The sequence below is a fragment of the Salvelinus sp. IW2-2015 genome, linkage group LG31, assembly GCF_002910315.2.
Source record: "Salvelinus sp. IW2-2015 linkage group LG31, ASM291031v2, whole genome shotgun sequence".
NCBI lineage: Eukaryota > Metazoa > Chordata > Actinopteri > Salmoniformes > Salmonidae > Salvelinus > Salvelinus sp. IW2-2015.
In genome coordinates, this window is record NC_036870.1 from 13,797,374 (window position 1) to 13,824,974 (window position 27,601).

General features: G+C 41.4%; 1 protein-coding gene, 1 non-coding gene and 1 pseudogene across 2 annotated transcripts in view; 1 reads left to right on the forward strand and 2 right to left on the reverse strand.

The window, feature by feature from the left end:
* LOC111955526 (uncharacterized) overlaps nt 1-5,093 on the reverse strand; it is a 92,090-nt gene extending 86,997 nt beyond the window's left edge. The window contains exon 1 of the mRNA XM_023975739.2: nt 4,919-5,093. The gene's annotated coding sequence lies outside the window, so the exon portion shown is untranslated. The remainder of the gene's footprint in view (nt 1-4,918) is intronic.
* LOC111955503 (metaxin-1-like) lies at nt 1,655-26,514 on the forward strand (annotated as a pseudogene).
* On the reverse strand, nt 12,166-12,242 carry trnaa-ugc (transfer RNA alanine (anticodon UGC)). The gene has a single exon. It is a non-coding gene; the product is annotated as a tRNA-Ala (tRNA).
* Nucleotides 26,515-27,601: the final 1,087 nt, after the last annotated feature.

The following is a 27,601-nucleotide window of genomic DNA, read 5'->3' on the forward strand; positions in this document are numbered from 1 at the left end:
ATTGCCCTGCATATGGCAAATCATGTAACAACTGTGGGAAGAAGAATCATTTCTCAAAATGCTGCAAAGCTGAGGCTATAAAGCCCAAGGTTCACACAGACAAGGAGGAGATTGAAGAATTCTTTGTTGATTCTGTGGAAATATGCAATGCAGTAAAAGCTGAATCGATTGTGCCATTGACTGTGAATGAAACTATAATAGCATTCAAGCTTGATACTGGAGTACAGGTGAACCTGTTGTCGCTGGTTGACTACCAAACACTTAAAGTGAAGAGCAAAATACACTCTGTGAAAATTAAGGTTACTAGTTATACTGGGGAGAATGTACCAGTCAAAGGAAGCTGTATAGTAACTTTATAGCACAAAGGAAAACAGTTCAGAGCGAAGGTGCTGATCGTGGAAAAGAGTGTACAGCCTATTCTAGGAATCATTGATTGTGAAAAGCTCAATTTGTTGAAAAGAGTGTATGTAGTGACATCACAGACTGAAAATGACCAAGAATCGCTACTGGCTGAGTATGAGGATGTGTTTGAGGGTCTTGGATGTTCACCAGGAGAACACAAAATATGTACTGATGACAAAATTACTCCAGTTGTGCATGCATGCAGAAAAGTTCTATTTGCACTGAGGAAAAAGCTCAAGGAGGAACTCGGACGCATGGAAAAGATGGACGTCATCACAAAAATGAATGAACCTACAGACTGGGTAAGCTCACTGGTTATTGTGGTGAAAAAGAACGGCTATCTCAGGATATGTCTAGACCCGAGAGATCTCAACAAAGCAATCAAGAGAGAGCATTTCAAGTTGCCAACCAGAGAATAGATAATGTGGCAGTTTGCTGGAGCAAAGTGGTTCAGTAAGCTTGATGCCGCATCAGGATTCTGGCAAATGAAGCTAGATGATGCAAGCTCAAGGCTATGCACATTCAACACACCTGAGGGCAGGTACAGATTTCTTCGTCTACCATATGGGATTCTCTCTGCACCAGAGGTCTACCACAAGACAATCCACATGATCTTCGAGCACATTCCTGGAGTGGAGCCCATGATGGATGACATCATTGTCTGGCGGTCCGCAAATGAAGAACATGACGTGAGAGTGAGACAAGTGCTGGACCTGACATGGAAAGTCAACCTAAAATGAAACAAGGACAAATGCGAATTTGGTGTGAAAACACTTACCTTCGTGGGAGACGTACTTTCAGAGGATGGAGTCAAACCAGGACCGAAGAAAACATCAGCCATCAACAACATGGTTGAAGAACAAGGACAACGTGAGACGCTTCATGGGCATGATCACCTACCTTGCAAAGTTCATACCTCAACTGTCAGCACAATCCGCTCCACTCAGATGTCTTCTGTAACAGAGAAAATGAATGGGAATGGTCCCATGAACAGGAAAACTGCTTTAAAAACCTAAAGAAGACAATCACAGAAGAGCCAGTGCTCAGGTTCTATGATCCAGAGAAAAGCACAAGGATTTCTGCAGACACGTAACAGTTTGGCCTGGGAGCAGTTCTTCGGCAACAGCATGACGACACATGGCAACCCGTCGCTTATGCGTCCAGAGCCTTGACAGGCGCAGAGACAGAGCACATATACATCTATGGACGAGACATTGAAGTAGAAACCGACCGCAAACCATTGGTGTCAATCATGTCTAAGCCACTGAATGATTGTCCAATGAGAATCCAGAGAATGTTGATCAGACCGCAAAAGTATGATGTGAAGATGATCTATACCCCGGGAAAGTTCATGTTCACCGCCGACAAGAAAGAGAGTTTTGACACACAGAAAAACACTGAGATTCAGGCCTACGTTGACATGATCGTAGCATCACTTCCTGCATCTTCTGATAGAATGGAGCAGATGAAAAGAGAGACCGCAGCTGACCAAACAATGTCAGAGTTGAAAGAAACAACACTGATAGGATGGCCTGCACAGAAAAACAACTGTCCAAGGAGAATACAGGACTACTGGATGTGCAGAGCAGAGCTCACCGTTGTGGATGACATAGTGTTCAAAGGCAACAAGATTGTCATTCCCATGACACTACGCAAAGAAATGCTACAGAAAATACACGAAGGCCACTTGGGTGAGGAAAAATGCAAACAATGAGCACGAGAAGTAATGTACTGGCCAAGAATGAACCAGGGAATCAGCCAGACCACTGCTTCATGTGAACTGTGTTTGACCTACAGGCCAAAGCAGCAAGCAGAGCAGCTAATGCGTCCTCCAGCACACACCAGACCCTACTACAAAGTTGGAGTTGACCTTTTTGACTGCAATGGCAAAAGTCACATTGTTGTTATAGACTACTACTCAAACTACCCTGAAGTAGCAACACTACCAACTACCTCCAGCAAAGCTGTAATCACCTACCTGACATCAGTCTTTGCAAGACATGGGGTTACATCTGAACTGTACTCGGACAATGGCCTGCAGTTCTCAAGTTCCGAATTCCGATCGTTCACTAACGACTGGAGATTCCAACACAACACCTCCAGCCCCAACTACCCAAGGTCCAACYGCTTAGCAGAGAGTTCAGTCAAAATTGTCAAAGGTCTGATGAAAAAGGCACACGATGGAAAGGAGGATTTCCTAAAAAATCTGATGATCTACCGCAGCGCACCGCTGCAGAACYGACTTTCACCTGCACAAATGTTGATGGGACGTTGCAGCAGAACCAACCTACCCATCCATGAGGACTTGCTAACACCCAAAGGTGCTCACAAGGTCAAACTCGAAGGAAAAACAGAAAGACAAACAAAAACAGCGACACGACAGAAGTGCAAGACACTTACCTGAACTGAAACCTGGAGATTATGTATGACRCCGAGACATCACTACAGGAACCTGGATGCAGCAAGGGTGTGTGCAGAGAGAATGATCCTATGAGATCCAAACGGAGCATGGATCACAACTGAGACAAAACAGAGTGGATCTAAGGCTTCAGCCATTCCCTCAAGGGACTGAGGATCATCAGGAGGATACTGTTGAAGCATCAAATGCCTTTAGAAATGGACAAATCAGTCAGAACACCTTAACTGACAATGAACGCTGTCCAAATGTTTCAGGAAGCACGTCAGCAGAACGACCAAAAAGGACTGTCAGAGCCCCTGAAAGGCTTATTGAGAATTGCTAAAAAATAAAAAATAAATAAAAGGGGCACCTGGCCTGAATGTTTTGTGTATATGAAAAGAAATAGATCCACAATAGAGTATTGTTGGACAGACTATATTTAGTTGAAAAATAATAAATATATCAGAATATGTTTATTGCCTCTTAAGTTACGAGAGCAATGTAAAAAAAAAAAAATTGGGGGGAAAGAAATGTGTGTTATTAAATATTGCGTGTTTTGCAGGTTGAGTAAACAAATGTGATGTGACGTGTAGTTACATAGAAAAGTAGGTTTCTTTTAAAGGAAGGAAGATYTGTTGTTATGTGTTAATAACATTTAGACTACGTTACCCAGCAGGCTATGCGGGCGGGGCAGGTGGTTGAAGAATGCCTTGAATGGCTAAACAAGGAGTTTTCTCCTTGTTTAGCCATGCATTTCACTGTAAGGTGAATACACCTGTTGTATTCGGCGCACGTGACGTATAAACTTTGATTTAATTCTAGCTGAAGTATATGTTGATTAAAAGTAGTTAAACCTGTCATTATATAAGGAACAAACATAACAGTTTGCACCTGCACATGGGGACAAATATCGTAGRTTCTGTAGAAATGTCCTCTGGTCTGATGGCCATGATGACCATCATTATGTTTGTAGGAAAAAGGGGAGGCTTGCAAGCCGAAGAACACCATCCAACCCGTGAAGCACAATGGTGGCAGCATCATGTTGTGGGGGTGCTTTGCTGCAGGAGGGACTGGTGCACTTCACAAAATAGATGGCATCATGAGGCAGGAAAAGTATGACGAGATTTTGAAGCAACATCTCAAGACATCAGTCAGGAAGTTAAAGCTTGGTCGCAAATGGGTCTTCCAAATGGACAATGACTCCAAGCATACTTCCAAAGTTGTCAAAATGGCTTAAGGACAACAAAGTCAAGGTATTGGAGTTGCTATCACAAAGCCCTGACCTCAATCCCATAGCAAATGTGGGCAGAACTGAAAAAGTGTGTGCGAGCAAGGAGGCCTACAACCTGACTCAGTTACACCAGCTCTGTCAGGAGGAATGGGCCAAAATGCACCCAACTTATTGTGGGAAGCTTGTGGAAGGCTACCCAAAACGTTTCCCAAGTTAAACAATTTAAAGGCAATGCTACCAAGTACTAATTGAGTGTATGTAAACTTCTGACCCACTGGGAATGTGATGAAAGAAATAAAAGCTGAAATAATCATCTCTCTACAATTATTCTGACATTTCACATTCTTAAAATAAAGTGGTAATTCTAACTGACCTAAGACAGGGAATTTTTACTAGGATTGTGAATAATTGTTTTTGTGAAAAACTGAGTTTAAATGTTGCTAAGGTGTATGTAAACTTCCGACTTCAACAGGAATATAGTGGTACAGTATATTTAAATTGATATCAGACAAACATCTTATTATACCATAATTTAAGGGATTGATTACTTCAAAATCAGTCTGTAAGACACTTAAACATCTCACAAAATTCGATTTTCCTGTCATTAACTACTACCCAGTATCCATACAGTATGCATCAGGTTTTTGATAGAGATTGCATGTAAAATTGATATCTTTCTTAATACTATAAGGTATACGAGGTATATAATTATATACATTCAATTATATATATATTATATATATATTTATATATATATATATAAATTGATAATATATACATTACCAAATAGTTAAAATTCCCCAACTTCAAGCCTCAGAAACATTTTTCCTTCCTTTTTCCATAAAGCAAATAATGTTGTTCCTACTTCACTGGATGCATTTTCTTACCTGAGATGGCAAATATTAAGATGCATGTGTAATCCCTCAAAAGGTTTAGCTGAAGGTAGTACCATCTTGATGGGTAAAATATGGCTATTTAAAAAAATTCAACCAAATATATGATACAAATGATTTAACTTCTCAAGTATGGAGTTTTCAATGATGAGACGTAGTTTGTCATCTGCAGGGTGAGTACCAGTCTTTTATCTGGGCCACCTACGTCAGGTGTGACTCGACAGGAGCCGCGTGGTCTGAGCGCTGGGCTGCTAAAAAAAACGGTGAGACGTGAATCACAACTCAACTCTGATTGCTTCGGTGATTCATCAGCTGAACCCATGTAGATCTGAAAAAACTGAATCCCTTATTTGGGCGAGGGTTCATGTCCTGACACTTGTGTAAACCATCAGCTGGGCTGCATTAATTTATAATACAATGGGAAATGGCTTAATAGTTGTATTAGCTCCCGGATAACACTATTAAATACAATTTTAGACTGATGAGAGAGGAAGGCATGCAATTGAGACTTGAGGGGGCTAACCAAATGGAAGTTGTTCCAATACACTGTACCCTGACTTTCTGTTTCTCAGACTAAATCAGCATTTTCAGTAGCTGATCAAAAAGCTATTTTATAATGAATTTAAACTTATTGTAACTAAATTTCAAATTTCAAATTGATTAGGACCTGTTTAAACACAAACAAAACATCACCTTGACTTTAGCTTTTTGACTAACCTATTCCTACAATCGTCCTTCAAAAAGGAGGGTGTGTCTCAAAGAGGACACAAAGAAAAAATGTTGACGTACGTAGCTTGGCTTTTTAATTCATATATAGTAGGTTGTATTTGATGTCGCACAGCCTTGGAGTAGGGAACACCCTTGTTTACTATTATTAAGCCCTTGTAATCCAACCAAATGACTTGTCATGTTGGAACAATTAACACATGTTGTGGAATGGCAAACACTGTGGGATGCGACTTTCAACCATAAATAAACTATGAATAAGACCAGGGTTGGGCAGTAACTGATTACATGTAATCTGATTCTTTTTAAACAAACTATTCAGTTATCCTACCAGCAAAATATTGTAATCAGATTACAAATACTTAAAAAAACAAAAAACAAACTTGGATTAATTTAAACTCACAGAAAGGATGTTTGCAGAAAAATACATTGACACTTTTGTTTTTGCAATGACATTCAATTCAGCATTGAGAAATGGCACAGTTTAAGTTTGTTCCACCTGGCCACAAGTCAGAGACACAATGATAAAACACCAAACACGTTTGATGGATCCTTTTGTCTTCTAATGCATTTTAAAGGCACAAGTAATCCAAAAGTAAATGAAAGTAATATTTTATGTTACTGAGTTTGGTTAATCAAAAGTTACGTTACTGATTACAATTTTGGACAGGTAACTAGTAACTTTCGATTTATTCTAAATTTTACCCAACCATGCATAAGACTCATGATATAGGCTATATATACTGCACCTAGGCTTTGATTAGTGTTGCCCGATTAACAATCCAACACCACACAAAATCAACAACACGAGGTACAGTACCTGTTTTCTTGCATTTTTCCCATGGCCACAACATTGTTCAAGGCTGGGATTGTCTTTACCAATGTATACCAAAATTAACTCATATCACATTCAGGCTGGTGAACATTGGGTGCGCAACTTTCTGTTGGATTTTCAACTATAAAAAATGAAAATGTTTGCATTCTGGCTGCCTGCAATCTGTTTGGCTGTCTGTATGTGGTTATGCCACCCAGCGTATAATGATTCATATTTACCTATTGCCTTGTCTGCCATTTACCTATACCGTGGTCCATGAAGTGCAATCTACAGGGTTTTCAGGGTTTTTTATGGAAGAGCAACATGAACTAATCAATCATGATGTTATTTGACATCTGTCCTGCTTACCGCAGATGTTAAATGTTATCTGCCATAAATGTCAAATTTTGACTTCAATGATGCAAGAACCCCGAAAAGGTTGATTTAAAGTTTTTTTAATAAATGAAATAAATGTAAAAAAGACTGAAACAAAACACAACACATCATGCCTAGGTTTAGTATGGATATCAGGATGCAAACCTCCATTTCAACATTTGACCTCTATCCTATTCTGCTCAGAATGGATGATCTTATCAAGCTTATTGTGCACTGCTAATTGGCAAGTGGCAGGTGCCATTGTCAAAGGCAACCAACCAAGAGTCATCAGCCTTCCACACAACATTTGACAACATCAAACATCATATGAACTGTCACTGACTACCTCTCAATTGCCTCTCAGACCACAAAAAATGTAAACTGAGGAACATGCAGTCTATAGTTCAACACAATCAAACCATGATTCAATCACAACTCAATAAACAAAAATATGCTGAAAATCCTTCCTGTCCTTATACCACTCATACTCCCTGTGTGTCTTACATCTAATAGTGCCAATCTCTCCACTGAATATCTAGGGTCAGAACAGCATTGGGTTGGTCTGTACAAACGCAACACACACAATAAACTCAGTTTAAAAATTCTGAATGTATTAATTGATACTCATGACAAAAAGGTTGTAGTTAGAATAAGAAATGTAAATGGATCATGTGTAGACAATAACCATCACTAAAATTAATGATCCATTCATGTTTAGGTGGGAAATATTGTTTCTATCAGACTCACCAGTAATGTTGATCTGGATTGGATCACAGTACAGGGTGTAGTAGGCAGGGTCCTCTCTCCCAGCTCTGCACCAGTACTGCCCTCCATTTGAGACACTGACTCGGCTGCGAGTGTAGGAGAGGATCAGAGTCTTGGCTGTGTCTGTACCAGTAGATCGTCCACCCAGAGGACTCGACAATACAGGTCAGTGTCACTGTGTCTCCTGTGAATACAGCCCTTTGGCCGGACTTTAATGTGGCTGTCAGACAATTATCTGTTGGAATTAAGAAAAGGGTGTTATGCATCAGCAAAACATCTATCTGATCTGCTGCCCTTTACTGAGATCCTCCAGCAACAGCTCATCTGCCCTTTACTGAGATCCTNCCAGCAACAGCTCATCTGCCCTTTACTGAGATCCTCCAGCAACAGCTCATCTGCCCTTTACTGAGATCCTCCAGCAACAGCTCATCTGCCCTTTAGGATAAGGGCTCTTTTGGACCAAGGACTTCAATCAGTCACACTTTCAGTCACTTACTACAAGCTTTCAGCTGTGCACACACATACTAAAGGTTAAACAATAACTTCTCAGTATTGGCCAGTTTCTCAGAATTAGTGTTAAAGGGTTAATTGAACAAAGGAAAGGTAAATATTATTTGACCACACCCAAACAATTCTTCAAGAAAAGCATGGTCCTAAGATGGTTACCCTCACAGAAAATAGACTACAGTAACGACGCAGCACAGACTCTACACAGGACCTTCGGGACAGTAGTCTTGGAAATCTAGGGCAACAGAGCTAAAAACATTGGTACATTGTGAGAGCCAAACTGTCTGTCTCTAGGACTGGGGTGTATTCATTAGTCGCAGATCGTTACAAAACATTTCTCAACAAACAAAACATTTTGCAAAGGAATACAATTAATGAATACACAACTGGTGGTTTAATTTTTTTAGGCTACATTTTATTCCAATGTAAAAAAAAAAAAAAAAAATTWAATCTTGCTACATAAGACTGAATCGAACCGGTCGTTCACAATTGGCATTTGCCAATTGCAAATGCCAATTGCATTCACACTGATTCCAATTCTCTCAGACTTCTCCGCTTGTGCTGTAAAGTTTATGCCCATTGCAATAAGTAATGCAAATGATGGGATACTCCACTGATTGTTCAGTTTGACTGGGCGGCCAGCTCTAAGAAGTGTCTTGGTGGTTCCAAACTTCTTCCATTTAAGAATGATGGAGGCCACTGTGTTCTTGTGGACCTTCAATGCAGCAGACATTTTTTGGTACCCTTCTCCAGATCTGTGCCTCGACACAATCCTATCTTGGATCTCTACAAACAATTCCTTCGACCTCATGGCTTCGTTTTTGCTCTGATTTGATTTGACATGCACTGTCAACTATGGGACCTTATATAGACAGGTGTGTGCCTTTCCAAATCATGTCCAATCAATTGCATTTACCACAGGTGTCAATCTCCAAGGCGTTCCTATCCGATCACCAAACAACAATAGCCTTGTGTTCCTATTTTTTTTTTTTTTTGTCTCTGGCTGTTGGCAGTAGGTGCACCCGATTCAGCTGCCCTGTGCGCCGCTTAGGCAAACTGTTGCCATTTTGAACCATTTCATGTGTCTAAAAGGTACAAACTGTTTTCCCGGCGCAGAGAGCAAATCAAGTGCATTATAGGCCTACCGTTGGCCAATCGGATGGCTCAGATAACCATGTTTGCAGTAACGTAGCAGACATAAAAGAAAGCTACAGCAAAGTTGATACTGTGAGATTTTTTAAAATCATGACTAGAGAGACTGTCAACGAATACAGCAAATAGATGCGGTTTATATGAGTGAGTTCATTCACCACTGTCAGCACTTTGTATTCACCACTTTTATAAGCCATAAAATGCACGTTCTTCCTATTTCCACCCAGCGCTACAACAAGCACTGCAGTAGTAATGAATGAGTAGGAAAGTGTATCTATAGGCTTGCGTTGTTGTTATTATTAGCGGCTTGTCTTTTTAATATCGAGGAATATTTCACTTTCACTGTTCATATGACTAAAAAACATGAATTTGTGCATGTGGCATAGATTATGTGGTGCGACTTGAGTTTCAAAATCATCTTGAAGATGTGTTCTTTTTGGTCAGTGTAAGTGGAGGAAAGGGAGAGCGGAGGATGTTGAGAGGCAGACCCTCAGTTCGCTGCCATCTCCCTCCACTGAGACTGACCATCAGATGCAGGCACTATCAGCCCAGTAAAATACAAATAAAAAGCAAATTATTTAAATGTATGCTCACTCAGCTGTGCTTCACAAGTAATACAACAATGGATCTGTTACTGATGTGTTCATATAGCCTACCTCTAATTTGGAAATATGTGTATTTTTAAATGGCCCAAACAGCAATGCATTGGCAGGGCAATTCAAGCAAAGCCAATATGCATTGATAATGTATTGGGCCAATAGATTACTGAACAAACCTCATTGCTACAGTACTGTTAATGTTAATGTTTTCATTGGTTAATGCTTGCATTTTATAAGTCATGTAAAAACATATCTGAGCGGTAGATCTCAGCTTGCATTTTGACTCAAAGTGATCTTGACTCAGAAAAGGTCGGTGACCACTGTTCTAGGGTTTTCCCTGTTAACACTGTCAACGTTTCCCTTTACTGTGGCAATTGTGATCGAATCAACACAATATTAACCACTTTCAATGCAAAATACCGAAACAAAACAAACTATTTAAGAAATGTTGTTGTAGGCAGAATGCATCTATTACATTGACACTTGATACTCAGCCCGTACTCTACACAGACCAGTGCAATCAGAGCTGCAGTAGGCCTATATGCAAATAGACCATTGCCACATATGGATCTGTGCCATTTACTATGAACTGGACTGTGTTGACAGCATGAGCAGTCGTGAATAGATGCACTTGGTTTGAGATCACAGCGAGAGCTGCATGTAGACACATGCACATTTTGTTCATATCCTTTACTAGTTAGTGAGTTATTAGCTCAGTTATAGATAACTTGTTGTCAGAAATAGGGGAGTGATTGCTTCCTACAAGAGCACAAAATGTGTACATTTCTAGACATCATTGGAAAGTGAGTCAGGTAAAGAATTTTTTTTGTCTTAAAGTGGCAGTGTTGTATTTTGAGACAGGCTTGAATAAGCTAAGTAGCCAACAGGCAGAAGGTAGCATAATTTGTCTGATTCTCTGTAATAATGGGAATAATAATGCATTTTATGTTGTAAACTGGTTTCTTACATCACACATCTTGTCTGAAGGATAAACAGGCTAATGTCAAGCCCTGCATGTTTTTCTTTCAAAAGTCTCATGGAATGTAGGCCTACATTAAACACCACACATTGGCTGCTACTGTAGGCTGAAAGATATAACAGCTATTTCCATGTTAAAATGTTATGGATGCATTTACTCCATTGTTTTTGATGGTAGGCCACTCTGGTAGGCCTACATTATGATAAAATAGCCACAATAGCCTACATGGCCACTGTTAAAACTGTAACTTAAAGCGGGTACAGCCTCAGTGTTCACAGTAAACGAGCGCTGGAAGTTGCACAGAATTTTCTCAACGTTCAAGTTTGCGCTTAGCAGACTTGAAATGTGCTCAGTGTCAACATGTTTTGAGGGGACATTGGTTGGCAGGCTAATTATATTTATTTTTCAATTTTGTATCACAACGTATAATGGAATTGTACTCCCGTTCAGTTGGTAACAGAATGCATCATATTGGATGCCAACTGCCATTAAAACCTCACCGAATAAGAATATATTGGCTGATCAGTGGCCACTGCAATATCCAGTCCACAATATGCATTAATTTGTGAAGTGAAATATTAACATTATTTAAAATGGCATTGACTTTTTGTTTAGATTAATTTACTACTACTAACTAAATATACAATTATCTGAGGTCATACACTGAAATATTTATGGACAGAGTAAACACTAGGCTATTTCGTGACCATCATTACCAGATGGTGTTTGTTTGAGATCATTGACTGTTTAAACCATTAAGGGGTTAGCCTAGTGTTTGCTCTGTATTTGGCATAGGGTAATTCATATGGTTAATTATCGCAGTGAACATCAGAGGGCTGTTAACAAGAGATCCTATTAAATTATTCTAAATCCTAATTCAATGTCTGTTCATCTAACTAACACACAATTCATGCTGATGTCATTGTGAATGGTGGCACATGGAAAGGGGCAGGTCTTAATTTTGTTGGTGTTATAGGGACTTGCTTTGGACCCTGGCTGGCCTGTTTTCAATTACGCCAGCATGGATTATCTCACTGTCCAGTGCAGCTGTCTAAACAGCATGCAGCCATCACCACCACGAGAGGGGTTAAAAGAAACTTGAGCAAACCCAAGAAAGGGGAAGATAACATAAATATTTAGATGCAGTATTTCAGTTATACTGCACTCTGACAACAATATTTTTTTGTAAGTAAAAATTGCACTCTCCTACATGAGTTCGCTGTTATTACATTTACGTCATTTAGCAGACGCTCTTATCCAGAGCGACTTACAAATTGGAAAGTTCATACATATTCATCCTGGTCCCCCCGTGGGAAATGAACCCTGGTCCCCCCGTGGGAATTGAACCCACAACCCTGGCGTTGCAAGCGCCATGCTCTACCAACTGAGCCACACGGGACCACAGCAATTACGGTTGCTGTCCTTTCAGCATCACACGCCTGACACACACTGGAAGCCTAGGTCCAATAGGTTTGCAACTGCCCAAACCTGTCTCTATAAGAAATACATTTACAATTACAATTTCCCAGTCTGACCTTTACTAATAGTGAGCGCACAACTTTCCAACAATTTCCCCCACTCTTCCCTACCAGCGAGTCAAGGAAATTGCGAAAAGTTTTCAGGATATTTTTTTATGAAAGTAAAGGACAGTAATGTTATGAGTAAAGCAGGAATCACAGGTTTCAGTAGGCGATAAGATATATTCATGTTTCAAGAATGTATATATTTGGCCTGGCGAAGCACTTTTATGCGATGTCTGAATGGAAGCTGATTATTCTGAGTTTTTTTACCCCGCTGGTCCTGGCTGGTCTCGGGAAGAAATGATGGTCTCAGTCAACAAATGTATCAGGACCGAGAGACTCAATATGTGCACAATACGTGGTCTCGAGACCGGACTCGAGACTGGTCTTGAGTACTACAACACTGGGTAAAAATCCTTACTAGAGTTATCTTGATAACATGCCCCACACCTAATTGGTTACCATGGCACCAGTGCATAAGTTCAAACAAAAAATGAGTAGATGTGATTGGGAGCCACAAAGAAATTTCCTGCCGACCCATAAAGGCCTCTCACAATTACTGTGACTCCCTCCTTGACATGTATTTTTAGGGGGTCTAAAACCCAAATGCTTGTAAAGCTTTCTCAACTTCCATGATTTGTATCTAAACAGCAAAGACCACAGATGACTATCTCATCTCTCTCCCTATCTCGGGCAGCTATGGCATAATCCACAGTAGTTAAAACCATGTTAATGAACAATGTTCAGGTCAGCTTCTGTTTWATCACTTAGGCAACTAGGTTAGTGATCTAAACCTGAACGTTTCTTTCGTGTCCCTCAAGCCAGACACACTTCAGCTGGCAAACTTAAATAGCATTTTTCTGCAGGAAAGGGGATTTAAAAGCATTTTGCAAATCGCACAGAGGGAAGGAAACACTCCCATTATTTTTCCTGTGGCAGGAAAAAAAAATATTGTTTTCATTCTCGTCTACAACAAAGTGGGGTCTCCCATTACTGAACCCACACCCGAGAGGGGTGGAGTATTGTTTCTAACGTATGGTAGTAGTCACAATGCCCTGAGCCTTCTCTATTATTATAACTACACTCACACACAGAGGCCATGGCCTACTCTGAGGGAGGGAGGGGTGCACTACAGCTAATGCTCATGTGGGAGGGTTAAAGGTCATTTTCTTGTATACACATCCATCTGGCTGAGTACCAATGTTCTGGTCTAGCTGCTGTCTTCATTCTTTGACTTTCCAGCTACCTGTTTTTTACTTAACAATAAAAGTATATTGGTCAGGAGTAAGGTTGCAACATTCCAGTAACCTTCCTAAAATTCCCAGGTTTTGTACTTATTTTCCCTTCTGATTCCAGGAATATCACAACCAAGATTTATGGAAAACCAGTGAATTTTGGTAAAGTTAATGATTTTGTTATTATCCAGGCATAGCCTACTTTTAATGTTGACATACTTTGTGGTATAGCCTACTTTAGGCTAGCTCCTTCCAGAAACTAAATTCTGGAGCAAACTAGGCTATTCGTAGTATGCTATTGGCCATGTTCAGGCCCTCGTTTTGAACGTTTCCAAGATGAATTTCAAAATAAATCTGAAATTTGGACCAAGTTGAGGCTAGCGTACTTGGCTTGTATTTAGTTTGTTTACTGTTCTGTAGGTTTTTATTGCACTCTCTATTTGAAATAGGCTATGCGTTCCACTCCATCCCTGCAGACACCCAAAAACGAGGATGATTTATAAAGCGCTCCGAGCTTGTCCCTCGTCTCGCCACAGAATGCCTCAATCCTTAGCGGAATTTGCAAACAGTCCCGGGCGAGGGTATCTGTGTTTAATAATTTTTAACTGCGGTTTTCTGGCGTGTTCAGAAATGGGGGGTTTGAAACTCAGAAAGACGACCTAGGGCCTCGTCACCCCTCTCCTTTTTCTTCCCCCTCCTACCACTACCACCACCACCAAGCTACATGTAATTTAACCCTGTAAGGGTGACTACTTTTAGCCTACTTCATGCTAAAGCGATGATTGACGTCTTTGTTTTCATATATTGAATGTATTCCCCCCCTTGTCAACTTTCAAGAGGCCTAGCCTAGGCCTACACGTAGGCATAATTTAGGAAGCACAGGTTGGTCATTTCATTTTGTTGGTCTGACATGTCCCAGGGTTTAACTTAAGATTGAGTTAAATGGAAAAATTCAGAGACACTTCCCCTGTCAGCATAAGGCTAGTACACATTTGTCTTGTTAAGGCAGGATAATCCTGGATATTGCTGCTTTTTGAGTCTTCCTAAAATGATCTATCTGTCTTTGAAGGAGCCATCTAACTCCAAAAGGTTTTGGGACACTTTTAAGTCCATGGAGAACAAGAGCACCTCCTCCCAGCTGCCCACTGCACTTAGGCTAGGTAACACTGTAACCACCGATAAATCCACGATAATCGAGAATTTCAAGAAGCATTTCTCTACGGCTGGCCATGCTTTCCTCCTGGCTACCCTAACCCCGGCAAACAGCTCCCCAGCTTCTCCTTCACCCAAATCCAGATAGCAGATGTTCTGAAAGAGCTGCAAAACCTGGACCCGTACAAATCAGCTGGGCTAGACAATCTGGACTCTCTCTTTCTAAAATTACCCGCCGCCATTGTTGCAACCCCTATTACCAGTCTGTTCAACCTCTCTTTCGTATTGTCCGAGATCCCTAAAGATTGGAAAGCTGCCGCGGTCATCCCCCTCTTCAAATGGCGTGACACTCTAGACCCAAACTGTTATAGACCTATATCCATCCTGCCCTGCCTTTTTAAAGTCTTCAAAAGCCAAGTTAATAAACAGATCACTGACCATTTCGAATCCCACCGTACCTTCTCCGCTGTGCAATCCCGGTTCCGAGCTGGTCACGGGTGCACCTCAGCCACGCTCAAGGTCATAACCGCCATCGATAAAAGATTGTACTGTGCAGCCGTCTTCATCGACCTGGCCAAGGCTTTCGACTCTGTCAATCACCGTATTCTTATCAGCAGACTCAACAGGTGTGGTTTCTCAAATGACTGCCTCGCCTGGTTCACCAACTACTTCTCAGACAGAGTTCAGTGTGTCAAATCGGAGGGCCTGTTGTCCGGACCTCTGGCAGTCTATGGGGGTACCACAGGGTTCAAATCTCAAGCCGACCCTTTTCTCTGTATGATGATGTTGCTCTTGCTGCGGGTGATTCCTTGATCCTCCCTCTACGCAGACGACCCCATTCTGCATACATCTGGCCCTTCTTTGGACACTGTTAACAAACCTCCAAACGAGTTTCAATGCCATACAACACTCCTTCCGTGGCCTCCAACTGCTCTTAAATGCTAGTAAAACTAAATGCATGCTTTTCAACCATTCGCTGCCCGCACCCGCCCGCCCGACTAGCATCACTACTCTGGACGGTTCTGACTTAGAATATGTGGACTACAAATACCTTGGTGTCTGGCTAGACTGTAAACTCTCCTTCCAGACTCACATTAAACATATCCAATCCAAATGAAATCTAGAATCGGCTTTCTATTCCGCAACAAAGCCTTCTTCATTCACGTCGCCAAACATACCCTAGTAAAACTGACTAACCTACCGATCCTCGACTTCGGCGATGTCATTTACAAAATAGCCTCCAACGCTCTACTCAGCAAACTGGATGCAGTCTATCACAGAGCCATCCGTTTTGTCACCAAAGCCCCATATACCACCCACCACTGCGACCTGTATGCTCTAATCGTTTGGCCAACACTACATATTCGTCGCCAAACCCACTGGCTCCAGGTCATCTATAAGTCTTTGCTAGGTAAAGCCCCGCCTTATCTCAGCTCACTGATCACGATAACAACACCCACCCGTAGCACGTGCTCCAGCAGGTATATCTCACTGGTCATTTCCAAAGGCAACACCTCCTTTGGCCGCCTTTCCTTCCAGTTCTCTGCTGCCAATGACTGGAACGAATTGCAAAATCGCTGAAGCTGGAGTCTTATATTTCCCTCACTAACTTTAAACATCATCTATCCGAGCAGCTAACCGATCGCTGCAGCTGTACATAGCCCATCTATAAATAGCCCATCTGTAACGGCTTTCCTCTTCCTCCTCTGAGGATGAAAAGTAACAAGGATCGGAGAACCAATGCGCAGCGTGGTAAGTGTTCATGATAAGTTTTAATAGACCAAAACTGAACACTGAAATACAAAACAATAAAGTAACGAACGAAAACCGAAACAGTTCTGTGTGGAACATACAGACACGGAAGACAACCACCCACAAAACACCACAGAAAACAGGCTACCTAAATATGGTTCCCAATCAGAGACAATGACTAACACCTGCCTCTGATTGAGAACCATATCAGGCCAAACGAGAAACCCAACATAGAAACACAAAACATAGAATACCCACCCAACTCACGTCCTGACCAACTAAAACAAAGAACTAACACAAGAACTAGGGTCAGAACGTGACACCATCCAATCTATCTAACTCATCCCCACATTGTTTTTATTTACTTTTCTGCTCTTTTGCACACCAATATTTCTACTTGCACATCATCATCTGCTCATCTATCACTCCAGTGTTAATTTGCTAAATTGTAATTACTTGCTACTATGGCCTATTTATTGCCTTACCTCCTCACGCCATTTGCACACACTGTATATAGACTTTATTTTTTTCTATTGTGTTAATGACTGTATGCTTGTTTGCTTTGCTTTATCTTGGCCAGGTCGCAGTTGTAAATMAGAACTTGTTCTCAACTTGCCTACCTGGTTAAATAAAGGTGAAATAAAAATAAAAATAAAATTGTGTCGTTTTAACACTCACTGACTCTTCAGAAGGTAATGAGTGATTTGGCAGGAAAGGAGTCATACACCTCTCTTCAGTTCCAAAGATATGTAATTTCTGTCAGTGCGATCTGGTGATTTTCTTGCTGGATTAGATTCTCTGTGGTAAACGAGGCGCCTCGCTGTCATAAAGTAGGAGGCACCAAAGTATCTCCATTATTGTGGTCCTGTATGGCTCGGTTGGTAGAGCATGGCGCCACCAATATGTAAATTGTATGCACGCATTACTGTAAGTCACTTTGAATAAAAGCGTATGCTAAATGGCATATATTATTATTATATGGAGTCATGACACCTTTTGTGGAAACTGTTTTCTCATCCGTTTCTCATCCATATCTTTTTCTTTCTTTTAGGCCTATGCCAAGTTTCTTGGCGTTCCACTCAACGTCCACAAGATCACCAACCTCTGGAGAAATCGCGCATGTAATTCCAACCCAGGGCACTGCTATGTTCTGTTCTGATATAGTTACTCACTAGTAATGGGGGAAAAAATTGATACCGTTACAATTCACAATATTATTTTGGTTGATACCATGTAAATTCTTTGACTCCATGTATCGATTCAATTTTTAGTCAGCGCTAGCTAACACTGCTATTTTTCATTCTATTCAGCTTGTTCTCCATCTTCTTTAAATAGTGAGCCAACATGTTTTCAGCACTTTTATTTCCATGACAGATCAAAACAGATCATTTTCTCATTCTCTCTCGCCTCTCTGCAGCAGACATACTGTATAGTGAGCAATATGTTTGGAACATTAAATCGCAATCGAATCGCAATACTATAGAATCAGGAGAATCACAAGACATATCTTATCGGAACCTGAGTATCGTGATAATACCGTATTGTAAGGTCCCTGGCAATTCCCAGCCCTTGTACTCACCATGCCTTTTTTTGGAATGAATGAACTCGCCCTCGGTGAACCTGACTTGACACTCTTCTGAGTAAAGGGGGAGAAGAAAAGGAAATCCTCGCTGAACTCAGTAAAGGGTCACAGGTCATACAGTCACTGGGTCACACATCACCTGAGTAGAACATAGCTTTACTTCACAGTCTGCGTTCACTCACCCTTAGGAACATAGAGCGATGGTTTGATATATGTGGACAGGAAGCTCTCACTTTCCCCCTCTTCTCACTAGAGTAGAACAGGGGTCACAGGTCGTGGGGTAGAAACACGTCTGCAAGCACCAAAAGGTCCGCAAGCACCTGACATTCTTAATTCTCCCAATACCACCTCCTTTGTGTTCCAGCCCATTTTGGCTGTAGCCTCCTGTCTTCTTCAAGCCACAGGGGGTTCAGACGAGTCTGCGGTTGTAATGGTTACGGTCTTGGTCGTTTTCTTTGTAATCTCGCTACGCATCTCAGAAGATCTCTATATCATATTAATGTGGTTGCTGAGATGTTAAACACTTTTCCAGGTGTTGTGAGGTCTGATAATCTGCTCAGCACGAATGCAATAAAGACGACCTTGAAAGCGCCCTTTGGGCTGACTGTTCTGGTCCCTCGTTTCAGGTACCTTGCCAGCACTGAAGACCACAGAGGAAAGTATTGGTAGTCTTTCCAAACCCCGTAATGTCATCATTCACCTTAGAAAACAGGTGAGTCCTATTCCCACCATGTCTCTTCCCCTTCCCACAGGGGAGATTAATACTAAACAGGTGAAAGACAGCCTCTCCCTCCACCCCCCATCCCTTTACACAGGAAACATGTGGGTAACCATGCCCTTCCAAATTAGGAGCTGTTCTGTAGGAAACAGATGTGTTTTAATGTAACACTAAACTGTTCTAATAAACAGGTGACTGACATCCAGAGCCATTTGTAGGGATCGTCATAGTCAGGAACTGATGTCCAATGTGTAATGCTTTTGGCCCCAATGGATTTTCTCTTGGTTATATATTCTGGGCATGCAGAATAAATCCTATTTTGCCAAGGCACAACTTGGTTTCAGAAGGGTTTTCTTGAGCTCCAGTGACTACATGGTAATGATGAATCTCTAGAAGACATCCTCATCCATATTTGGGTTGGGTACTAGTTATTTAGTTGTTGTGTTCACCTGAAATCATCAGTACAAAAAAGGGGAGGTCCACACTGTTGCATTTAATTGGAAAAGGTTAGGTTCATAATAAATAAAAAACATTATACCAAGCATATTAAGAAGTATGGTTAAGAAATGTATTAAGAAGGAACACTTGCATCAGTGTGAGGGTTATTTCACTTGTGCCATACTGATACTACTGGTATGCAAAAGGAAGATGGTAGGCAAAACTGGAGGCCCTTATATATTAGTGTCTAGGGAAATTGTGGTTTGTTGATCATGGACAGTGAGTCTTGGGGTAGAGGTTAACTGGCTATAAGTTGAGGTTATGAGCATTGACTGGCTATGAGCATTGACTTGTATTGGTAGAAAGTCTTGGCATATTGATTCACTAGGTTTACTTTTGTGTTTTATGCTGGGTTACGAGCCTCAGGTGTATAAATCGTAGATCATAAACTCTATGCATAGATTGGAGGGGTCTCTCATAAAGTCACCGGAGGGTATACTACAAATCAGGATCAATGAGTTAGCCAGCTAACATGCCTTAATATAATTATTTTAGGGAGATAAGCTTGAAATGGWCATGGTCTAATTCAGAGTTTCCCAAACTCGGTCCATCCCCCCCACCCCCATGGTGCATATCTTTGTACTACACAGCTGATTCAATTAATCAAAGCTTGATGATGAGTTGGTTATTTGAATCAGCTGTGTAGTGCTAGAGCGAAAACCAAAAGGTGCACCCCGGGGGAGAGTGGACTCAACAAAACACATCTAAGTTTAGCTTTCAGAAATCAATCAATAGTTATTTCTGGCTCTTTCTCAAAGTTAACTCATTGATCCTGCTTTGTAGTATGTCTCTCAGATTGTGCAACAGTTTAGCAGTGTTGTGGTAAGCGTCCACCATATTGCTTCCACCTTACAGATTGAGAGGTTAGGGCCAAGGTGGAGGGGTAGAGATCGAATTGGGACCMTCTCATTGGAGTCCTAAGAAAAGCTTGTTTTTCACAAAAAAAATGAAGATATTTCACCGTAGGAAAAGGCCAGGGTTCAAATTCAAATGGTGTTTTCAAATACTTATATTGGCCTTAGTATTCACAGTATTTATAAATGAATGACTGCTTTCAATTGCTTTCATTCTACTTTTCTTTGGACACTGACAGTATAAAACTTCATTGGAAATGAGTGTGCAAGTTAGGGTCATGMCATTTAGTTTAGTCTTGGGTCTTGGCAAAGTGTTTTATAGTTTTTGTGGCTTACGGAAGCAGCTTGACAGTTATGCGTCTTGGCAAAGAGGTTTATGGTTAATGAGTCCTGGCAAAGGGTCCATGTGTAGAGGAAGTGGACAAACYATGAGGGGTAAGTTAAGGTGTCATTATAGGATCCTTCCATTTATTGACACATGATTGCCATGGTCTTTCTTTTGGTAACAAGGTTTTTAATAGATGGTTTGTGGTTGCTTTTTTGTTGACAGCAGTGCTCAAACTTTAGTGCTCAAACTTATACTACAGAATAAGCTGGCAGCCCTTTTCTCTTAAAGATTACAGTTGGTTTTCACTGTTTTAAAACTTCTTATACCATGGCATTGTTGAGTACTTGTTTCTGATTAGCTTGAAGGGCATTCTAGAGTGTGCATTATTTCCCTATGACGCATGGTGTATCAGCACGGTAGAATTCAATGGCTATAGTTCATTATTGCATGTTCTATTGAGCTTCTGTACTTTCGAAAAGRAAAAGTCAAGTTGAAAACCTTGTTGGCATTGTTGAATTTGATTTTCATAATGGCGAGCTAGGACTGATGGGTTGGCTAGCTAAACTAGCAAGTCTGTTCCGTTTGGTTACCAAGGCAACTATTGGAGCACAGGAGGTTGGTGGCGCCTTAATTGGGGAGGACAGGCTTGTGGTCATGGCTGGAGCAGCATGAGTGAAATGGTATCAAACATGTTTGATGCCATTCCATAGGCTCCGTTCCAGCCATTCTTATGATCCGTCTTCCCCTCAGCAGCCTCKACCCTACTGTAGCTATCTAGTAAACTTGCTAGCTACTTCAGTGGATGTTGAGCACATTCTTCAAACTCTTTGAGCTTTGTAAAGGCATTTTTCACCAGAACTTTAACTTTTGCAATGCCTTTTTCCTAGTGAATTCTATTGACTCTTTTGTACGGGGGGACCATGCATCCATGCTCTCATCTAGGACCTGATATCCCAATATCTAAACTAAGTGGCTGACTGTCCTGTCTTTCAGAAATACAACASTGACTATGACCTCTCAGCCAAGGAAGGGGCAGACACTCTAGCCTTTGTGTCACTACTGGAGGAGAAACTGCTCCCTGCATTGGTGAGATAACTTCTGCCTGTGGAGAGGGCTATGGAGGAATGAAAAAGAAGACAGTTAGTAGATTATTTTTCTCTGTTCACATACCATGTAGAACAGAGAAAAAGAAAAGCGAAGTGAGGAGAAAGAGCAGGTAAAGGATGGCTATGGTGTAGCAAATCATACTAAAGTAGGGGAATGGGGTTAACACACACACACACACACACACAGACACATAAAAAACATCCACACATTTTAACATTCCCATTATCGCCTTTCGGTGGAGGTTGATGATAAAAAAATATCAAAGGTTTCTGCTCTTTTAGTCTGTGCCAGGGGGAGGAGTCGGAGCAGATACCCCTGTGGATTCAGGAACGCTTTCAAGTCATTGAACAAGAAAGTCTGTCTGACCCACTCCTAATAGATATGCTTTCTAAATGCTTTCGCCTGGCATGACCTTCCATGGGCAAGGTTAAATGCTAGGTTCTGTCTTGGTAATGCAGTTTCTCTCTTAACATTACAAGAAAAGTAAGCTATTGTGAAATATTCTTTATAACTGTGAAATATTTGACTTCTACTCAGCTTAAGGTTAAAGGGGAAGTAGGCATTCATCGTCAAAGCCTTTGAAGTCAGGCTTAAGGTTAAAGGGGAAGTAGGCATTCATCGTCAAAGCCTTTGAAGTCTTCAAAACTTTTGAAGCTTAATTGAGCATTGATTAGCAGCTATAGTACCAAGCTTTATGGACATGTTCCAATTTCCATTCTAGCATAGCACTTAGTGTGCAGCAATATATCGGGCATGTATACTTAGTAGTAGGCTAGTATGAACATTGGAACAAGGCTCAGGGACGGACATGGCTTGCCTGTGTTTACTCTTTGGGCCCTGTGGAGAATCCTCATAAGTTTACCATGACCAACCTGTGCCGCATTTCGTGTATAAAAGCATCTGGCATCCTGTGTAAAAGAGGGCAGTAATGAAACGTACGACAGACATTGTGTCTCAGGGTGGATGGAGATGCATCTAGAAACAAGCAGAAGAGTCTCAAGTATCTTTGATGACCCCTGGGGTGACCCCTTGCATCTGCACCGAGCCTCTGGGAATAAAGCAACAGTATGGCTTTACGATTAGGGAAATGGGACCCCAAGATGGTCAGGTTAAATACTGTTGTGCCCCTGGTTAAGTTGCATGCATTATGTCGTCAAACATCTAGATTTCAAAATAGGAGTCCTAGCCATTGAAGTTATTTTCAACAAAAGGATCAACTGTTGGAAAGTCAGGGTGGTCCTGTCCTCTTAATTCACAGGTCTGTTTTGAAAAAAGGTGCATTTGATCTTCATTGTGTTGGATCTATAAAGTGCCTTTTGATCATCATTTGTTGTATGTAGTTGCTCTAGCCAGTGGTCACCAACCTTTTCTGAGTCAAGATCACTTTCTGAGTCAAAATGCTGAGTCAAAATGCAAGCTGAGATCTACCGCACAGATTTTTTTATAGGCCCAATACATTATCACTGCATATTGGCTGTGCTTGAATTACCTGCCAATGTTATTCTTCTCAGACCATTTTGAAAMTATAATTCAACAATTTTGGCATATGATCACATAGATCACATAGATCATTTTTTGTATTAATTGAGGCACAGCTAAGTGAGCATAATAATTAGCTTATTTGTTTTACTTGACTGATGGCCTGCATCTGATGGTCAGTCTGAGGGGAGAGAGGGAGCAGCGGTGAGGCAGCCTCTCACCGGAAACAAATAAGAAATAGAAAATGCCTTGGTGATCGACCAATCGATCGTGATCGACCGGTTGGTGACCACTGCTCAAGCGAGTACTGTATGCTCCCTCTATTCCCCTCCATCCATTTACAGTGCCTTCAGAAAGTATTCATATCCCTTGACTTATTCTACAGTTTGTTGTTACAGCCTGAATTCAAAATGGATTAGATTAGATTTTTTTGTCACCCATCTACACACAATACCCCATAATGACAAAGTGAAAACATGTTTTAGATTTTTTTGCAAATTTATTGAAAATGAAATACATAGGGCCTCCTGAGTGGCACAGCGGTCTAAGGCACTGCATCACAGTGCAAGCAACTGTGCTTGCATACAGACCCGGGTTCAATCCCAGGCTGTGTCACAGCCGGCCGTGACCGGGAGACCCATGAGGCGGCACACAATTAGCCCAGCGTCGTCCGGGATAGAGGAGGGTTTGGCCAGGCGGGATTTCCTTGTCCCATCGCACTCTAATGACTCCTTGTGGCGGGCTGGGGGTCTGCAAGCTGACACATTGGTGCGGCTGGCTTCCGGGTTAAGTGAGCAGTGTGTCAAGAAGCAGTGCGGCTAGGCATGGTCGTGTTTAGGAGGACGCATGACTCTCGACCTTCGCCTCTCCCAAGTCCGTAGGGGAGTTACAGCGATGGGACAAGACTGAGAAAAGGGGGTAAGAGTACAAATAAATAAAAATATGAGTCTTTCTGGGTATGTCTCTTAGAGCTTTGCACACCTGGATTCAACAACATTTGCCCGTTTATTATTTTCAAAATTCTTCAATCTCTGTCAAATTGGTTGTTTACTGTTGCTAGACAACTATTTTTAAGTCTTGTCATAGATTTTCAAGCAGATTTAAGTCAAAACTGTAACTCGCCCAGTCAAGAATATTCACTATCTTCTTGGTAAGCGACTCCAGTGTAGATTTGGCCTTGTGTTTTAGGTTGTTGTCCTGCTGAAAGGTGAATTCATCTCCCAGTGTCTGCTGGAATCAAATCAAATTTTATTTGTTCCATGCACCGAATACAACAGGTGTAGACCTTACTGTGAAATGCTTACTTACAAGCCCTTAAACAACAATGCAGTTTTAAGAAAATAGAGTTATGAAAATATTTACTAAATAAACTACATTTAAAAAAAGTTTTAAATAAAATAACAGTAACAAGGCTTAATACAGGTGGTACCGGTACCGAGCCAATGTGCAGAGGCACGTGTTAGTCGAGGTAATTTGTACATGTAGGTAGGGGTAAAGTGGCTATGCATAGATACTAAACAGCGAGTAGCAGCAGTGTAAAAACAAGGGGGGGGGGGCCTTTTGGTAACAGGTGGAGGGATGAGATGAAAGGTAAAGAAGAGGAGGAGGATGCAAAAGAGAGGAACAAAGAGTTGATCATTCAGACAGTGAGAAATAAGAGATGGAGTGATGAAAGAGTGTCTTGAGAAGCAAAGAGAAAGGAGGTGAAACATGAGTTGATAATAAGATGTGAAATGATAGGGGTTATACGGTCAAGTCTATGGATGGACTATCATCAAAGTAGTCCACGTTGAAAATAGCAGCTAGCTATTACCAGAGAGAGGCCCCTGGATTGCCTCTTTGGTACCCTGACGTGGAGAGGGTAGTTCATAGTAATTGAAAGAAGCCAAAACAGTCTGTGTTTTCACAACACGTGGTAATTGGGTCAGACGGTTCATCTCCATGGAAACCACGTTCAGGAATAATTAGTGAGGTGGTTTCAGGGGGGGGGTTAATAATAAAGGGGTATTGTTCTCAAAGATCCCACCCTAAAACATTCTGTAATATTTTTTTAATGCTATATCAGCATGTGCATTGACTCGGTTTGTAACTGGGGGATGGGCAACTCCGGTCCTTGGGGGGAACCGGAGTTGCCCATCCCTGGTTTAACTAACTGTACACATAACAATGTTCTGGCTTCATTGAGGGATGGGTCATAAATAAGCTCCATGTGCACTTGCTTGCTGATGACCTTTTTCATAAATGCAAATACAGTTGTTCAGGCTGTGAATYCTTCTGTATGTCCATGCTAACAGTTGTCTGGGGGCTTTGGATCCCCTCCACAGCTTTACCATGACGTGCTGGAGTGCATGACCCTGCTCTCTCACCGCCTGGGCTTACACAAGTTCTTCTTCAGGGATTCGTAAGTGGCTGCTGTGCACAAAATGCAAATTATGTTAAATGTTTTTGCTAAATTGCATGCGAAGCAAATTATGTGAACTTTGGCTATGTTCAAAAGCCATACTGTCTTTCATATGAGTGTGTATACTGCCGTGATGAAGCCACTTTGTGCATTGTCTCCCCAGCCCATCCTCTTTGGGTGCCTATGTGTTCGGTCACCTCGCCCCCCTGCTGAAGGTGAAGTTGCCTAATGGGAAACTCCACCAACACCTCAACTCCCAGGACAACCTGCGGCACTACTGCACCAACGGCCTGGTCCTCTATTTCCCCTCAGAGGGCGGAGGTAAGTTCCCTGGAGTATTATTTCTCAACTCGGTTCTTCGAGTAGTATCCCCAACAGTACAGTCACTTTTGTTGTAGCACAGGGCAAACACACCTGATTTTAACTTGTCAAGTGGATGATTGGTTGACTGGTTCTATCAAAAAGCTGGACTGTTTGGGATACTCGAGAACCAAAGTTCAGACGTACTGATCTCGAGTACCTAGTCTAGCAGTGTGATACTCAACTCCAAAACACTGAAAACTCTAACTGTATTAACAATCAATTGCAAAAACTGGTTTTGTTATGATAAGCTGTGTGCAGAGACGTCATGCTTTCTTCTCTTTGACTCTCATCCCAGGTGTCAGTTCATTCGGACGGTAGTGACTTTGACAACGAGCACCATAAACAACGCAACCAAATCCTGTCGGTCCTGTTCACCATGGGCTCGAAGCTGGGCTATGCCATTTTTATGGGGATCGTCAGCATCCAGCACGTCTGACCGCAGGCAGCGCTAGTGGGACCCCACCACATCAAGGAGGAGGAAGAGAAATGAGCAGGACTGGCTCTGTATAGGACTAGGGACAAGGAGACATTGTGAAGGGAAAATGGACGTTCTCTGATTTATTCTGTGTACTGAAATAAGGGTACTGGGATTACATTCCTCAAAAATCTCAATCCCCCACAATGCACGATAATCCTTTGTCAGAACAGACCACTCTTGGCATCCACCAACATGCCTAGTTGGGCGGTCTCCTTTTTTGGGGCTTGATTTTTGTTTTCTTGACATCCCAAGAAGGCATACCTTTTCTTGTCTCAGAATCTTCAAGTAAGTTTTAATATAATTGAAAAATGGTATGCCTTTCCTTTTTTTACCCCTAAAATCACAATGGAAAACATATTCAACAGAATTATGCAGTAGAGCAGATATATTACCTGGAACTTATTCTTTACATTGTTTGAGATCTTTCCAAGGTGACTTTAAGGTAACACAGAGAATATTTCTGTCTCACGAACGCAGTATTCTTTTTATCGATCACCCAAAGAAAGGTGACTTATTGAAAACATGCATACGGTTTGGTATTGGGAAATAATGATGCTGTACAGCTCTGCTTCCCAGCCCTATGCAATTAACTAGTAGACTGTAAGATGGAAGAGCACTGAGTGGAACAGAATGCTGTCCCTCTTCCTTTCCTGTGATTAAAAAAAAAAGTATGCTCTTTTGTGGCACCCATGTTAGTCTTTCTTTACCACTCAACAATCTATTATTGCTTGTCAGAATTCTGTGAGAACGGACCACCAGTTTTCAGTGGCATAAAACGTACAGAACATAGATGTGGTAAAGAGGTCAATAGAACGCATCAAAACAATGGAAATGCCATGGAAACACATGGGGGAAAGATGCCGTGGGGTAAAGATCCCAAATCTCCTCATTGCCCCCAGCAAAATTAGCCTACATTTAGGCTATTGTTTATGGTATATTGCACTATGTTGAGGTAAAAATCGGAGTACAATGCTTGTATGGATGTCAACCCCAATATATGTTCATGTTATCATGACCAAACAACTGCATTACAGTTAAAAAAGACTTTGAATACCACCACCGATTTGTCTATGCTAGCTATGCTACGAGTTTATGTGAACGGGAGTTAGCATTTAGCAGTCACTTCTTCTAAACCTGAAAAGGGACTACTTCTATTAATGTTGTGCAGCGAAAACAGCCAAATATATCAAAATCTGACTTTAGTATACACAATGTGGGCCTGTTACAATACATAAATCATGACGGATTTGATGAATATTCACTTTGTTAGATCAGATTTGTTCAGTGTGTGCC